The sequence below is a fragment of the Callorhinus ursinus genome, unplaced genomic scaffold (genome assembly GCF_003265705.2).
Source record: "Callorhinus ursinus isolate GAN/ISIS: 27379988/994484 unplaced genomic scaffold, GSC_fseal_2.0 scaffold1, whole genome shotgun sequence".
Taxonomy (NCBI): domain Eukaryota; kingdom Metazoa; phylum Chordata; class Mammalia; order Carnivora; family Otariidae; genus Callorhinus; species Callorhinus ursinus.
This window is the reverse complement of record NW_027397063.1, coordinates 122670235-122687875: the sequence shown is the minus strand read 5'-3', so window position 1 is coordinate 122687875 and position 17641 is coordinate 122670235.

Sequence of the window (17641 nt, the reverse complement as noted above, 5' to 3'; positions counted from 1 at the left end):
CTGCTCTCTCTTGGGCTCTGTCATGCCTGTCCCTAGTTTAATTCCTAAATACTCATCCATTCAGGCAAGAGCCTCCCTCAATAGATGTATAGCTTTCTGTATGGCATGAGTAATCTAGATGTATATCTTCATGTTTTTCTTGTTGCCTTCAACTCAAACATAGTGCTAGTACAAGATAAATTATAAGAATCCAGGAACATAGCCATAAATTTTGATAATGTAGGTGGTTGTTTTTTATAAACTGTAATTTACTGAGGTAGAAATGTAAGCCTTTCAAATGCAGAGGACTGAGACGATTTATCTGTGGCATACCCCACTAGAACTCAATCTCACTAGTTAAAGAAATATTCCAGAAGGGTTTAACACACCCAGTTGTGACCAGTCCAAGCAACAGCATTTTGTCTGAAATATTCCAGTGGGACCATGTGATTCAGATAGTTTTCTGACAAATATATCAAGGGATAAAAGAAAAGAATTACAAAAATTGAACACATGCTTCACTGGAAGTATGTATGCAAGTGATTAATATTAGAATCATTATTATACTAAAAAAAAATTTGTGGTCCCATCGTAATTCATCTGTACCCAGCTCTAGCCATTTAACCATTTAAATAGTAAATTTAAATTATCTTATGATGAATAATGGGATTCTAGATTTTACACACTTTTGGGTTAAAATTGACAAACTACCTTTATCACACACACGACTTACCATCTGAATTTGACAACACTCAAACTGGTCTGTAACCCATTCAAGGAGAAAAGTCCCCTGTTTCTTCCACTGTGCCTCTGCTCCCTTGGGCTCATGCCTGTCCTTAAGTCTTGCTCTTAAATACCCACCCATTCAGCCAACAGCCTCATGGCTTTCTATATGGCTTAAGTAATCTCAGGTGTACGTCTCTCATGTTTTCTTTTTGCCTCCAAACCAAACAAAAAGGTAGCTCTGGTACAAGATAAATTACAAGAATCCAGGACCACATTTGGATGTTGCAGCAATATCAAATTCCTATAATCTTTTCTAAATGTAAATCTCTGTGTTTCTTGCAGTGCAGACCAGTAACCAATAGTCTGCAGAACAGCATCAATCTGCACTATGAGTGGCACTCAGAGATTTCCTCTTCATTTTCCATGTTGTGCTCGTTTTCTATTGTGAGCTCCGTGCTATGTCCCCTCCCATCCTCTCAGAATTGGCCCTATTGCTTCCTTATTTCTATGTGTGAAACAGAGTTGCACTTTCATCATAGTATTGTTAAGAAGGTTTTGATTCCCTTGATAAGCTCTGCCTACCAAAAATCCTGGCTCCCTACTTCACGTACTCCCCTAGGAATGGCAGTGCCATGCAAGACTCTCTTCTTTTCTGGGCTGTGTAAGACTCTTCTATTCCACCTACATTTGGGTGGCATCTGCCACTTAGCCAGGGCAAAGGGAGGTACTGTTTAACATCTATGTGACAGGAAGTGTCACTTCCTCATTGGCAACCAAGTCTAAAATAGAATTTCCCCACTGGGCAGAAACACTGTAGCCATGACTCTACCTGTATCCTGTCATTGCCCTGGGAACTACTCCTCCCCACCCCTCTCCTCTGCCCCTTGCTGAAACCCTATTTGATTGATTGCATTTCTCCTCGATCATATCGTACTGAATATTAAGTAGCTAGAACATTCATTGACTGACAGTTACCTTGCCTGAAAGCCTAGTTGTCCCCATCAATTCAAACCCCCCTATTAAGATTAGGTCGACAGGAATCTCTTAACTAGAAGAGAGAGGAGCATATTTTAAACCACACCAACCCCATCTGAAGTGTTAATTGCTGATATACACTGTGAAGTAGCATTTTTAAATGGATAAAATTTTAGCCTTTACTCCTGGTTGGTGTTTAGACTTTGATGACTAAATTTCTCTAGAAGATAAATTATTTTGGGAACAGCTTGGGAATAGAACTGGCTTCTGTTCAAGTTAAAGTTTGTCACCATCATACATTTTGCTTCCACATCCTTTCATCTCCTACTTTTAGCTGTGCAACTTGCTAATTCTCCTATATTTCAAAGGTGAGAGATGCCAACATTGACAGAGGCAGTGAGGTGCTGGGGGTAGGCAAGGAGACTTTGACCTTGGGGAAAATACATAACAGTAATTTAATGTTATTTTAAATGCTTGGGGGAACATGTCCATTTTTAGTTACAGGGAATTAAAGAAAAAGATTAAAAATACTAAACTTTTTAAAGATGAAAGACATGCCTTATTAAATTAAAATCTTACGCAAATGCCAAAAAAAAAAAAAATACTGTAGCTTGAGGAACCTGTGAGAAATGTAAAGATTCTGTTGCCTCAATCCATCGAAGTCCTATATCCCAGAAAAACTGAGACTCACAGCTTTCAAAACAATTTAAACTCCTAAGCCATGACATTCGGTAAGCTTCTTCTGGGCCATCACTGGAATTCAGAGTATTCCGGAGATCATCTTCCTTCTCTCTGGCCTCCCTCCTTCATGTTGATTCTATCAGCTGATATTTAAAGATGAGGATGACAAGAAACAATGCCACTTTCCTCCACTGTTTTAAAAAAAGAATTGTTGAACTCAGACATGACTGTCACTCACAGCCCCAACACTTGACTGACACTTTTTTAAAAAGTTATTTTTGTCTTTCAAAACAAGGGTGACAGTTCCTGCATTAAAAAAAAAAAAATCTTCCATCAACTGGGAAACACAATCACTAGAAATTTTTGGCACACTACTTTGGGAGAAAGAGGAGATTGAGAAGAAAACACACTAATATTAAGCACATTTGTTTAAAGCAACTGTCCAAGTTCCATCCCAGAGTCAGGGCAGATTCCAGCAATTTCTTTCTCATTCTGCATCTGTAGTTTTTGTCAGTGCTGATCAATTGCTATAATGTTGACCCTTACACACATCAAGATCCTGACCATCAAGGGAAAAAAAAATAAATATTGTTTGGTGTACTGTCCTTACTAAGGCAAAAAATTAGACCAAACATTATTAAAAGCAAAATCACGGGCCCAAAATAGTGTCACTTGTGCTAGGCCCATGTCACTAAACCAGGGCTTAATACTTAACCTAAATGCAGTTTCAATCTTCCTGAGGAATACAATCTTAACTGGTCAGTCTAGAATTTCCTGGTCAGCACCAGAGAGATAATTCATCTAATAAGACCCTTTTGTCCCCTAAAGGAAGGTAACTTTGGCTGAAATAATCCTTTTTTGTTGATGACTTTTTTGTTCCACTCTCTCTCTGCTTTTAAACATCTTCCCTTTTGTACAGATCTTTGGAGCTCCTTTCTACTCGGTAGATGAGACACTGCCCAATTCATAAATAGTTCAATAAAGCCAACTAGGTCTTCAAATTTTACCTGGTGAAATTTTTGTTTTTTAACAACATTTCAAAAAGATTTTCAACTTTATATGAAACTGTCATTTTAACCAACTGATTAAAAAAACTAAGATACACATTCCTTGAGTACTCTGGTTAAACTATTACCTCATCTGTAAAATGAGAAAGTCCTAGTAGAAAGTTCATTCATTTATTTAGCAAAGAATTATTAAGTGCCTAATCTGTGTCAAATGCCGTGTTAGGTGCTGGAAATACAGTCATGAACAAAACAAAATCCCTACACTCACATGACTTATAGATTAGTGGGAGAGCTAGATAAAAAGCAAATAATTACATAATTTATAATTGCAATTGTGATAGGTCCTACAAAGAGGAAATACAAGATGTTATGAGAAAGTGTCATGGGGACAGAGAAACCTAACCTAGGATTCCTAAATCCCAGCAATAAAAACATGTGCAAAGGTGCTGAGGTGGGGGTGGAGCCTGATCCTTTAGAGAAACAGAGAGTGGGAAAACAGCTAAAACAGTCTAAGTAAGTGATCTGGGATGAGGCCAGAGACCAAGCAATGACTAGATCAGTCAGGGCTTTGTTGGTAATAATTATAAGTTCATACTTTATCAAAATAACAGAGGGAAACTATGGCTAAGACACCTATTTGTTCCCCAATATCTGTTCACACCTTTTTCCTTTAGCAATAGAACCCCTGAATGTAGGCAGACACCTATCTGCCCAAAACAAAGGCTACATTTCCCAGACTCTTATGGGACTGAGTTCTTGCCAATGAAGTGTAAGTAGAAGTGTTAGAAACAACTTCCAGGAAGTGTCTTTAAAGAAGAGGGTGTATTCTTTCTTCTCTCAAGTGGGACTGCTGATAGATGGCAGGAGTATGAGTAGCCATCTTGGACCATGAAGGTACAAGTTACATACTGAGGACAACAAAGCTACAATGAATGAAGTCTGATTACCTGTCACCATGAGGGGCCACACTACATCTGAATGGACACCTCTAGGCTTCTACTATGTGAGAGGAGATTACACTGAATTACACATCTATTCAAGCCACTCTTATTTTAGACTTTCTGTCAGTCTCTGCTGAACTTACTCTTACTTGATACAGAACTCATTTCTTAAAAGTAGAGGTTAAAGAAAGGCCTCTTGTGATGGGATTATGATCTGTTATGCTCACAAATTTCTATGACCTTTGTGACATACCTGAATATTTAATCTAAGAAATAAAACCGGAGCAAAGCTTTTGTTTGCTTACGCATTCAATTTTATTCATTAACTTACTCATTTGGCACCTGTCACATACAAAGTACTTGTCTTTGGTGTTGTAGAGGACAAAATCACAAATATTTTGATGCCTACCCTAAAAGGACCTATAATTGAAAATACAGATGTGGATGACCCAGGAAGACAGTTAAAGAAAAGTTGATGTTAAGAACATGGACAGTTTGGGGTGCCTGGGTGGCTCAGTCGTTAAGTGTCTGCCTTCCGCTCAGGTCATGATCCCAGGGTCCTGGGATCGAGCCCCACATCGGGCTCCTTGCTCCGCGGGAAGCCTGCTTCTTCCTCTCCCACTCCCCCTGCTTGTGTTCCCTCTCTTGCTGTGTCTCTCTCTCTGTCAAACAAATAAATAAAATTTTAAAAAAAAAGAACATGTACAGTTTACTGAGATAAAAAAACTAGCATACATTGAGTCTAATTGCACCTATAAAGCTACCACATAGCCTAAGCACCATTCCAATTCAGAAACTATCTACACTAATACTCTAAAGTTTCAGAACAACAGGAAACTTTAAAGAAAGCCACCACCTGTCTAATTCGATAATTAATAGGATTCTGCTGACCTCAGCAGACCACTCAAGCAAAGTAAACAGGCAAAGATCATTTTCTCCTTTGAAACCAGGGATTAACAAAGAAAACTCAGCCAAACACTGGGCTTCAAACACCTGCTGCTAAAATCTGTTTTATCATTGTCATTGCCAAAGCTAGTTTCCAAACACAGGTTTATGATAGTTGCTGAGAATCTACTTAAGAATTAATGCTGCAGTTTTACAGGAGAGAAACCTGATCTGATACTTAGAAGTTAAAGTTGAAGAGCCAAATGCCTCAGCAGACAATCCTTCAAGAAACTTTATGAGCATACACCAGCTGAGGGAGGAAGCCCATGGAAGACAGTGTGCTACAGTCTTGGGTGAACAGGCAGTAGAGGAGGTGGGGAGGGCTATTTTTGAGCACTTCTGTGCCAGTGATTCTGTAAGGCATGTATTATAGGAGAGCTTGTTTGATATTGACAACATCTCTGTGAGATTTGAATGTTGTGTCCTTTAACATATAAAGAAACTGAGGCTGAAGAGGATACGATTTATCCAGATGCCTTCTGTCCATTAAGTCAGGCAACATGAACCTCTGTGGGAGATGATGTCTTCAACTGTAAATTGGAAGCGAGGGGTGTTAGCAGGTGGTATCCAAGGGCATTTTCCTTGTAAAAGCCAAGCTATAGTTTTCCACCTAGCAGCGAGCAAGCCTGTTTCTGAGCCTTGGGGGTGCCTGCCAGTTCTAGCAATAGTAAAGTCTTCCCTTTGTACTAAGTTGATAAATTCAGCAGAATAAACCAACTGTCTCTATAGTTACTCTTCATCTTAGGATGAAGATCTTCATTTAACATTGAAAACATCTTAAGATGTATGAAAACTGACACTTTGAAACACTATGGTGCAAACTTTTATGGAAAAAAAATGAGAAACATTTGACAATATCGACACTTAAAAATTTGGATTCTGTAATTCCATTTGATGATGGGTTATTTCTGTCTCATGTAAAAGTCTGGAGAAGGGCATTAAAGCTAGTGTTGCTGATCTGCTTGATGAAGTCCTCAGGGACCTAGGATTCTCCCAGGCCAGTGCTCTATCATTGTTATGATGTGGCCCTTATCGTCTTCATGGTCCAAGAAAGGGGGCCAGAGCTCCAGATACAACATCTGCATACTAGGCATTAGGATAAGAGAAAAAGAAGGAGAAAAGAGTGTTTACCAGCTATGATGATATCAGAAGTTCCACATAGTACTTGTGCTTACATCTTATTGGCCAGAATTTAGTCCTAGGGCCAAGTGTTCTTCCAATAGAGATATGAGATGTAGTCTTTATTCTGGGCACCCAAATACTCAGCTAAAATTCTGAGGCTTTATAATGAAGGAAAAGGAAGAAAACAGGTACTGGTAATAGCCAGCAGTCTGTGCAGTAAGTAAACAAGGAGAGGAGTTTGCATATTATGATACTATATGTGAAGAAAAGAATATATGCATACACATATAAAATGTCCTCAGAAACACTCAAGAAACTGACCGTTTCTTTAGCCCTTCAATACTGTTTAAATTGTCACCGTGAGTACAAATTGCCTTTATGATTTGAAATTTTAATTTGGCAACTGATAAAATTAAACAAGAGTAGATTAAGAAACCTGATAGAAATATACACAAATATTAAGGAAATTGTCCTTGGGAGGGTAGAGCAACAAGTTAGTAATTGTTCTTTTCTTTCTTCTGCAATAATTTCTGCTTCTAAACACTGGTACTACTTCAGAAGTCAAGAAGAATTAAGACAGAGTAAAATTAAGAGTAAAATATGTTAAGTGAAAGAAGCCAAACTCAAAAGACTATGTACTGTATGATTTAAACTAAATGGCACTCTGGAACAGGTAAGTCTATTGGGAGAGAGAAAATATCAGTAGTAAAACCAGATGTTAGAGATGAAAGAGGTTTTGACCACAAAATCTCAGATTAGAGAGGCTACAGCATGAAGAAATTTTTTACAGTGATAAAAATATTCTATATCTTGATTGTGGTAGTAGTTATACTACTCTACACATTGGTCAAGATACAATAAAAAAATAGGGGCACCTGGGTGGTTCAGTCAGTTAAGCATCTGCCTTTGGCTCAGGTCATGATCTCAGAGTCCTGGGATCAAGCCCATGTCCGGCTCCCTGCTCAGTGGGAAGTCTGCTTCTCCCTCTGTTCCTACCCCTTCCCATGCTCTCTCTCTCTCTCAAATAAATTAATTCTTTTAAAAAAAGATACAATCAAAAATATAATCCAGAAAATCAACAAGATCAAAATTGGTTAGATTGATCAAAGAAGGAAAAAAAGAAGACAAGTCTAAAGAATGAAGATGAAGATATAACTTGAAATACTTCTGATATTAAAATAAAAGAATATGAAAAAAGAGTGCCAATACATTCAAAAACTTAGATGAAATGTATAAATTTCTAGAAAAATAGAAATCAACAAAACTGACTCAAGAAGAAAGAACTTGAATAATTCTAAGCCTACAAAATAAACTAAACCAAAAGTTTAAAATCACACAAAAAAACCCAGGCCTATGCAGTAATAAAAATTTTCATCCTGTGAAAAATATTACAGAGTACAGAGAAAGAGGGAACACTCCTCAAATAATCTGATGAGGCTAGCATAATCTTCATAGTAAAAACTGACAAAGATAATGTGAGAAAAAAAATTGAAAGTCAATTTCTTTTTTTTTTTTTAAAGATTGTATTTATTTATTTGACAGAGAGAGCACAAGCTGAGGGAGTGGCAGGCAGAGGGAGAGGGAGAAGCAGGCTCCTGCTGAGCAGGGAGCCTGATGCGGGGCTTGATCCCAGGACCCTGAGATCATGACCCAAGCCAAAGGCAGACACTCAACAGACTGAGCCACCCAGGTGCCCCTGAAAGTCAATTTCAAGTCATGAACACAGATACAAAAGTCCTAAACAAAATATTAGCAAACTAAATCCAGAAAACAGATTTCTTTTAAAGGTAGTAACAATGACTAAAGTAGGTTTATCACAGGAATGAGAGGTTAGTTTAACATTAGAAAATCAATTAATATAATTTACTATAATCTTAGTCTAAAGGAGAAGTATTATAAATTACCTTAGTAGACACAGTAAAAATATTTCCTGGAATTCAACATACATTTCTGACAAACATTCTTTTTTTTTAAATTTTTTTTAAAGATTTTATTTATTTATTTGAGAGAGAGAGAGAACGAGAGATAGAAAGCACGAGAGGGGGCGCCTGGGTGGCTCAGATGGTTAAGCATCTGCCTTCGGCTCAGGTCATGATCCCAGGGTCCCGGGATCGAGTCCCACATCGGGCTCCCTGCTCCTTGGGAGCCTGCTTCTCCCTCTGCCTCTCTCTCTCTCTCTCTCTCTCTCTGTCTCTCATGAATAAATAAAATCTTTAAAAAAAACAAAAAGAAAAAAAAAGAAAGCACGAGAGGGAAGAGGGTCAGAGGGAGAAGCAGACTCCCTGCTGAGCAGGAAGCCCGATGTGGGACTCGATCCCAGGACTCCAAGATCATGACCTGAGCCGAAGGCAGTCGCCTAACCAACTGAGCCACCCAGGCGCCCTCTGACAAACATTCTTAACAAACTAGTAATACAAAGAAACTCCTTAACCAATAAACGGTATCTACCAAAATCCTACAGTAAACATTATACCTAATTGTGCAATATTGAAAGCATTTCTTTTAAGTTCAGGAGGAAAAAAAAAACCCAGCAGAGCACCTGCCATTATTTCTTATATTCAACCTCGTACTGAAGGTCTTAGCAAACACAAAAAAGAAAGTTAAAGAAAAAAGGTAAGATGTGATTCACAATAAAACAGTCATTATCCATAATTGATATATCTACACATGAGTCCTGGAGAACCTACACACCAATATTAGAGTTCACTAAAGATGTGAGCAAGTTCTCCGGATACAAAAATCCATATATAAAAGTCTAGTGCATTTCTACATATAATCAAAACTTAGAATAAATTTGAAGGGACACCATTTACAGTAGCATTAAAAAAAACATTAAGTACCTAGAAATAATTGTACTAGAGATATGCAAGGCCTAATAAAGAAAATTATACAACTAGGTGAATCGTATTTAAAAAGACAAAAATAGAGAAATTATACTATGTAGATATATTGGAAAATTTGATGTTATGAAGATATCAATTCTCCCCTAATTAATCTACAGAATCAATGTAGTTTTTTTTTTAAGATTTTATTTATTTATTTGACAGAGAGAGACACAGCAAGAGAGAGAACACAAGCAGGGGGGAGTGGGAGAGGGAGAAGCAGGCTTCCTGCTGCTAAGCAGGGAGCCCGATGCTGGGTTCCAATCCCAGGACCCTGGGACCATGACCTGAGCCGAAGGCAGACACTTAACGACTGAGCCACCCAGACGCCCCTGGAATCAATGTAGCTTTAACAAAAATTGCAACAAACCTATTTATTTTTAACTCAACAACCTAGATTCAAAAATGTATGTGGAAAAGCAAAGAGTCAAGAATAGCCAAAATATTCCCCAAAAGGAGAATAAGATGGGAGCTTGCCTGACAATATATATCAATACATATTATAAAGCTATAGTTGTTAAAACACTATATAATTGATACAAGAATAGACAAAAAGTTCAATGGAATAAAATAGAGAGCCTAGAGATAGATCTACACATATATAGAAACTACATATATGGCAAAATTGGCAAAATAGACCAGTGGGTAAAGGATGGGCTTTTCTATTGTGCTGGGACTGTTGGCTATCTATTCTACACTATACATACTTCTTCATACTATATATCAAAATCAATTCTAGGTCAAACAAATATTTAAATATGAAAAACAGACATATACCAAGCATTTAGAAGACAATATAGAAGTATAGCTTTACGATTTTGAAGTTAGGAAAGGATTTCTTCAATAAGATACCAAAAGGCACAAAAATCATATAACATATGATTATAGCTTTAGTTACATTAAAATCAAGAATTTTTGTTTATCAAAAGATACTGAAAGGGAACAAAAAGAGAGACCACAATTTGGAAATCTTTGCAACGTATACAACTAACCAAGTATCAGTAACAAAGTACACTGTAAAAACTTCCACAAATCAATAAGAAAAAGACCACATAACAGAAAAACAGGCTAAAGACTTAGGCACTTCAGAGAAGAGAAAATATGAATGGCCCATAAACTCATGGGTAGAGGCTCAATCTCATTAGTAACAAGGGGAATGTAAATTAAAACCACACCAAAATAAAATTCCACTCCTACAAGCTAGCAAAAATTAAGAAATCTGATAATATCTAATGTTGGAGAGACTATAGAGCAACAGAAATTCTTGAATACTGTTGGGGGAGGGTGAATTGCTACAACAGTATTGGAAGACACTTCAACATTATCTAGTAGTGTTGAAGTTTTGTATACCTTATGATCCAACAATTCCACTTCTATTTATGCCCTAGAGAACTTTTTGCATGTGTGTATAAAAATATTCATAGCTTCCTGTACATAATAGCAAAAAAATTGGAAATAATCCAAATGTCCATCAATAGAAGAATGAATAAATTCTTGTGTGCTAGATACACATAATGGAATTGTGTACAGAAGTGAAAATAAACTACAGCAACATGCATCAACATGGATGAACCTCAAAAATGTCAAATTTAATAAATATATAAATCAAATTTGCACATAGAATCCATTAACATACATTTCAAAATATGTAAAGCTAATCAATGTATTATTTAAAAGTATAAACATGTTTAAACTATCGCAAAAGAAAGATAAATAGGAACATGAAAATATGCTCAACATCATTAGCTCTCAGAGAAATGTAAATCAAAATCACAACAAGATACCACTTCATACTCACTAAGATAACTATAATAAAAAAGAAAGTGGTGCCTGGGTGGCTCAGTTGTTAAGCGTCTGCCTTCGGCTCGGGTCATGATCCCAGGGTCCTAGGATCAAGCCCTGCATCAGGCTCCCTACTCTGCAGGAAGCCTGCTTCTCCCTCTCCCAACCCCCCTGCTTGTGTTCCTGCTCTCACTCTCTCTCTCTGTGTCAAATAAATAAAATCTTAAAAAAAAAAAAGATAATACCAAATGTTGGTAAGGATGTGGAGATATTGAAACCCTCACATATATTTCTGGTGAGAATGTGAAATGGTTCAGTCACATTGGAAAACATCCTGGTAGTTCCTCACAAGTTTGAATATGGCATTACCATATAACCCAGAAATTCCACATCCAGGTACTGAAACACTCTAAAGAGAATTGAAAACAAGTCCACACAAAACATACGTATGCAAGCATTCATAGCAGCATTATTCATAATGGTAAAAAAATGGAAACAGCCTAAATGCCCTTCAACAGGTGAATGGATAAATAAAAAGTAGTCTATCCATATATTATTAGCAATAAAAAGGAATGAAGTACTAATATAGACTACAATGTGGATGAACATTAAAAACATTACACAAAGTGAAAAAAGCTAGTCACAAAGGCACACATTGTACGACTCCATTTATATGATATTTCACAAATAAGCAAATCTAAATAGACATAAAGTTGATTAATAGTTGCCTAGGGTGGGGACAGAGCAAGTTGGGGAATGCAAAAGTAAGGGTAAAAGGGTACAGGATTTCTTTGGGGGATGATAAAAATGTTCTAAAATTTATTGTGATGATGGTTGCACAACTCTGAATGTACTAAAAACCATCCCATTATACAGATTAATGAGTTCACTGCATGGTATGTGAATTATATCTCAAAAAAGCTGTTACAAAAGATAAAAGAAAATAAGGGCAAGGCTCATTAAGAGAAAGGTAAATATGTGCAGTGATTTGTGTGTTAATTAATTAACTTGATGGAGGGAATTCATACATATATGAAATCATGTTGTACATCTTAAATATCTTATAATTTTGTCAATTATACTTCAATAGAGCTGGAAAAAAAATAAGGGCAAGAGAATGTAAACACAAAATTCAGAATAACAGTTACCTTTGAGGGAGAGAGAAGGGAATGGAAAAAAGGAAGGACCCACAGAACATTTCATGGTAAGATGCTTGTCACTAAACTAGATGGTGGTATGTGTATGTATGCTGTAATCATAATTCTTAATACCGTATATATTTAAAATATTTTAAAGGCCAATAAGCATATGAAAAAGTTGAAACTCTTCAACATTAATAAAGCACAATCACATTGTTGTCTTTAATACTATGAAACTGCTAAAGGTTGGCATTTGCATGGTGAAATACATGTTCTTATACACTGCTTGGGGGTGGTGGTTATACATTGCAGAAGTCTTTCTGGGGGACAATTTGATAATCTGCATCATGAATCTTAACATATGCATACTCTTTCTCCTAGTATTTCCATTTCTAGGAGTGTATTTATATCTCTCTCCCCTTGAATCCTTGGCAGGCCCTATGACTTGTTTTGACTAACAGAATGAAGCAGAAGTGATGCACTGGGACATCCAACCCTGAGTCTTTTTTTTTTTTTAAAGGTTTTATTTATTCATCTGACAGAAGCAGAGACAGCAAGAGCAGGAACACAAGCAGGAGTGGGAGAGGGAGAAGCAGGCTTCCCCCCGAGGAGGGAGCCCGATGTGGGACTCGATCCCAGGACCCTGGAATCATGACCTGAGCTGAAGGCAGACGCTTAACGACTGAGCCACCCAGGCGCCCAAGCCTGAGTCTTTTTTAAAAAGGCTTATCTGGTAGTTTCCTCTTTTTCCTTCTTGGGAGCCTGTCACCATGCTGCAAAGAAGCTTAGGTTTCACTATGAAATGATTAAAAAAAAAAAAAAGCCCAAAAAACCAGGACATGGAGAGCAATGGAGAAGGTGAGATTGTCTTTGATGATGCAGCCCAACCCAAGCTATCAGCTGAGTACAGCCACATGCATGACTTCAGCTGTACCACATGGACCAGAATTTCCCAGCTGAGCCCAATCAACCCACGGAATAGTGAGAAATCGTGTCGTTGTTTTAAGCCACTAACTTTGGGATGGTGCGTAATGCAGCAACAGAACTGAACCAATATCCTAAAGAAATAATGAGAGATATCAACAAATACTTATATACAAGTTTGTTCACATAAGTAATAGCAAAACATTAGACTCAATCTAAATGTATGTGTTGAACTTCTGCTGTTTCTTTGGCTACTCAGCATTCCATTTATTTTATTTCATAACAGAATCCAGAGTTTCTTTTATGAAAACCTCCCTCTTCATTTTCAGTCAATGTGGTTCCAATGAGGTTTCCCTGTGCACCAGGAGTGGACGTATGACTCAGACTCAGTACCGGATCCCCCCTGGGACTGGTTCAGGGATGGGCCAAGACTCACACAATACGGTCACAATCAGAGTGAATCTCAGATTTGTATAGGAGCTACAGGAAAGAGTTCTTTCTTTTGAGACTGTTGATAGTCTAAATGATTGAAGACAAGAGTTCCTAAGAAACTGCAGGCAATAGAGCTGAAGGATGGAGAGAACCAGGTCTAGATGACATTTTTGTGTTCCTAGATTAAGCTACTCCCTGGACTTTCTGGGCATGTGTGCCAACAAGTCCTTTATTGGCTTACCCCAGCTAAACTGAGTTTTCTGTCTCTTGCAACCAAGATTCCTAATCAATACAAGGGCTGTCTTAGGCAAAGTTTATTTGCAAAGAAGCAGACATCCATTCAAAAAAGAGAGGAAGCAAAGGAAGGGGAAGATCTTATGGGCATCATGAGACCTGGACAGTTACCAAGCCACAAACCTCTGCATTTCTCATGGTCTCTATTTTAAATGTGTCTACAGCTTCTTTCTATTTTATAGCCAGCTTCCTCTGTCCCCTCTATACAGACTTCATCATAATAACCTCAATCTCCAGAGTTTATATTACCCATAAACTCATATCCATAAATATAACAGACATAGTTTTAGTAGCCAATGTCAAATTCCCAAAGGAAAATTCTGATGGACTCAGCTTTGGCTGAATATCTACCTGTAGTTTAATCAGCCATGTCCAAAGGCAATGATCATGAAATCTCTAGGTGTTTTGTTTTTTGAGCTGTTAGCTGGACAAGTTCCCTAAAGAAAGATGTAGGCAAAAAGTAAATGATATGCATATCTAAGGCACCACAAAGTGAGGGAAGAATGTGTAATCAAGGAGTGATATACTGTGGGATAGTAAATAGCCACCAAAACCATGTTTTCGAAAAGTGCTTCATATCCTTCAACAAATGGTGCCGGGACAACTAGATTTCCACATGTGAAAGAATGAAGTTGGAGCCTTACCTCACACCACACACAAAAATTAACTCAAAATGGATAAAAGAGCTAAGTATAAGCATTAAAACTATAAAACTCTTAGAAGAAAACATAGGTGTAAATCTCCATGATCTTGGATTTGACAAGGCTTTCTTAGATATGACACCAAAAGCACAAACAACAAAAGAAGAAATAAATTAACTGGATTTCATAAAAATGAAAACCGTTTGTGTGTCAAACAGCACTATCAAGTAAGTGAAAAGATATACTACAAATTGAAGAAAATATTTGCAAATCATGTATCTAATAAGGATTTCATATCCAGGATATATAGAGAAGTTCTTTAAACCAACAACAAAAGAAAAACAATCTAATTTGAAAATGGGGAAAGGACTTGAAAAGACATTTCTTTAAAGATATACAAATTGCCAACAAATACATGAAAAGATGTTCAATGTCATGAGTCATTAAGGAAGTACATATCAAAATCATAATGAGATATCATTTAATCTCCTTAAAATTCTTAAAATTCATAAAACATAGGTGTAAAATTTCATGAACTTGCATTAGGTAGTGGTTTCTTAGGTATGACACCAAAAGTACAAGTGACAAAAGGAAAAATAAAGTATATGATCAGAAAGGGAAAAGAAAACCCACACAACAGGAGACAATATTGCATCTGCATACAAAATACATAAAGGACTCTTACAATGCAACAATAAAGAGAAAATAACCCAATTACTAAAATGGGCAAAAGACTTGGATGGATATTTCTCCAAAGAAAACATACGAATGTCTTCTGTAAAATCCATCTTACTAGGATAGCTAAAATTAAAACACAGACAGTAAAATGTGTTGACAAGGATGTAGAGAAACTGTGCCCCTTATACATTGCTCATGGGAATGTAAAATTGTATAGCCACTGTGGAAGACACCTCAGCAGTTCCTCAAAAAGTTAAACGTTGAGTTACCATATGACACAGGAATCCCAGTCCTAGGTAGATAGGCAGAACTGAAAACATGTCTACACAAAAACATATACATGAACATTCATAGCAGTGTTATCCATAGTAGTCAAAAATAGAATGACTCCAAATGTCCATCAATTGATGAACAGATTTTTAAAAATGTGGTACATTCATAAAATTGAATATTCATTCGCATTAAAATTGAAGTGCTGATACATGCTATCACATGAATGAATCTTGAAAACATTATCCTAAGTGACAGAAGCCAGACACAAGAGACCACATATTGTACTGATTCCATTTGTAGGAAATACCCAGAATAGGCAATCTATAGAAATAGAAAGTAAATTAGTGTTTTCCAGATGCTGTGGGGGAGGGGAGACTGGGTAGTGATTGCTAATGGCTCTGGAGTTCCTTTTTGGGGTGATGAAAATGTGCTGAAATTAGATAATGGTAATGTCTGCACAACTCTGAATATACAAAAAAATACTGAATTGTATATTTAAAAGGATGCATTTATGATAGGTGGATTACATCTCAATAAAGTCACTTTTAAAGTCCATACAGATTTTTTCATCTTTTTAAATTATAAAACTAATATATGCTTATGTAAAATATCATATGTTCAAGAGTTTATAACACAAAAAAAGAATCCAGTATTAAGTTCCCACAAGGAAGCCACAGGTAAATTGGGGGGAGGGCAATATGCTGATAGGGTTATTTCTCTAAATATTAACTTTTTTTATTATGCTATGTTAATCACCATATGTTACATCATTAGTTTTTGATGTAGTGTTCCATGATTCATTGTTTGCATATAACACCCAGTGCTCCATGCAGTATGTGCCCTCTTTAACTAAATATTAATTTTTTACAAAAATTGTACATTTTGTAAAATTTACATTTTGTAACTTAATTTTTCCTCTTAGCATATACCAAAATGTCATTCTTAAGTCAGTAAAGGAAGTATTACTTCCTTTGTAATTGCTATATAGTATTACACTGCATGAATATAACAATTTATTTGACCACTTCTGTATAGACGTACATTAGAATTGTTTCCAGTTTTCTTTTATTACAAACAATGCTCCAGTGGGTATCCTTTATAAGTAATTTTTATAAAAATTTCCATGTGGATAGAAGTCACAGAAAACTATAGACATCTTTTTGGGTACACAGTGGATAGTGGATATCTGCTGTTTCAGTGTGCGTACTTCCATGCCTTCATCTTCTTGTAACAGATCCCATTTTTCTTTGGGGAATTGCCTCTCCCTATTCCATATCGTTCTGGTGGGGCTGCAAATCAAAGTAACCTGCTACTTGGGCCATGGTAATCGATCCAATAGGACCTGTTGACCCAAGCAGAGCTATCAGATTCCTTCCATGGGATTTTATACATGGATGGTGGAAAAGAGAGAACCTTTCTTTGCCTGGGGGTAGTTCCCTGAGACATAGGAATGGGGAGCTCTCTAAAGCCAGACTACCTCTTCCCTACTCCCTGCAGGGAGCCCACTTAGAGGCAGAAAAATAAGTGAGAATTGCTTTGCACAGAGAGAAAGAGATTGAGAATGAGCTAATAACATCACGCCAGTTACTGGATTCAGCCATGCCTGAAGTAATATCCACTCTGGACTTCCCAGTTATATAATAAATTTTCTACTTTCAAGTACTGGAAAGCCTTACTGGTTTAGAACATTATTCAGCACCTTTTTATGTCTCACGTCAGAGCCAGATTTCTGACTGGAGGGCTGGGTGCTCCAGTTTTCTAGGTGATGCTAAAAGAGAAATGCCCCTGGTGCTCAAATATATGTAATCAGCACAATCCACACAGTCCCTAAGCACCTAGAACTGTTTGGCTAGATGGGTTTCCTGGTTTCCTAGCAACCAATTCCCCTTCCACTTCCTCACACACTTACTCCTTTTGTGACATCTCCTTTTAAGGCTACTTTAATTTTATTTTTTTAAAGTTTGAGAGAGAGAGAGAGAGAGAGAGAGCACAGTGGGGGGAGAGGCAGAGGGAGAGGGAGAAGCAGACTCCCTGCTAAGCAGGGAACCTGACAACGAGGGGCTCCATTCCATCCCAGGACCCTGGGATCACGACCTGAGCTGAAGGCAAACACTTTATAACCCACTGAGCCACACACGTCCCTCTAAGGCTACTTTTTTTTTTTTTGACAGAGAGAGAGACAGTGAGAGAGGGGACACAAGCGGGGGGGGGGGGGGAGGG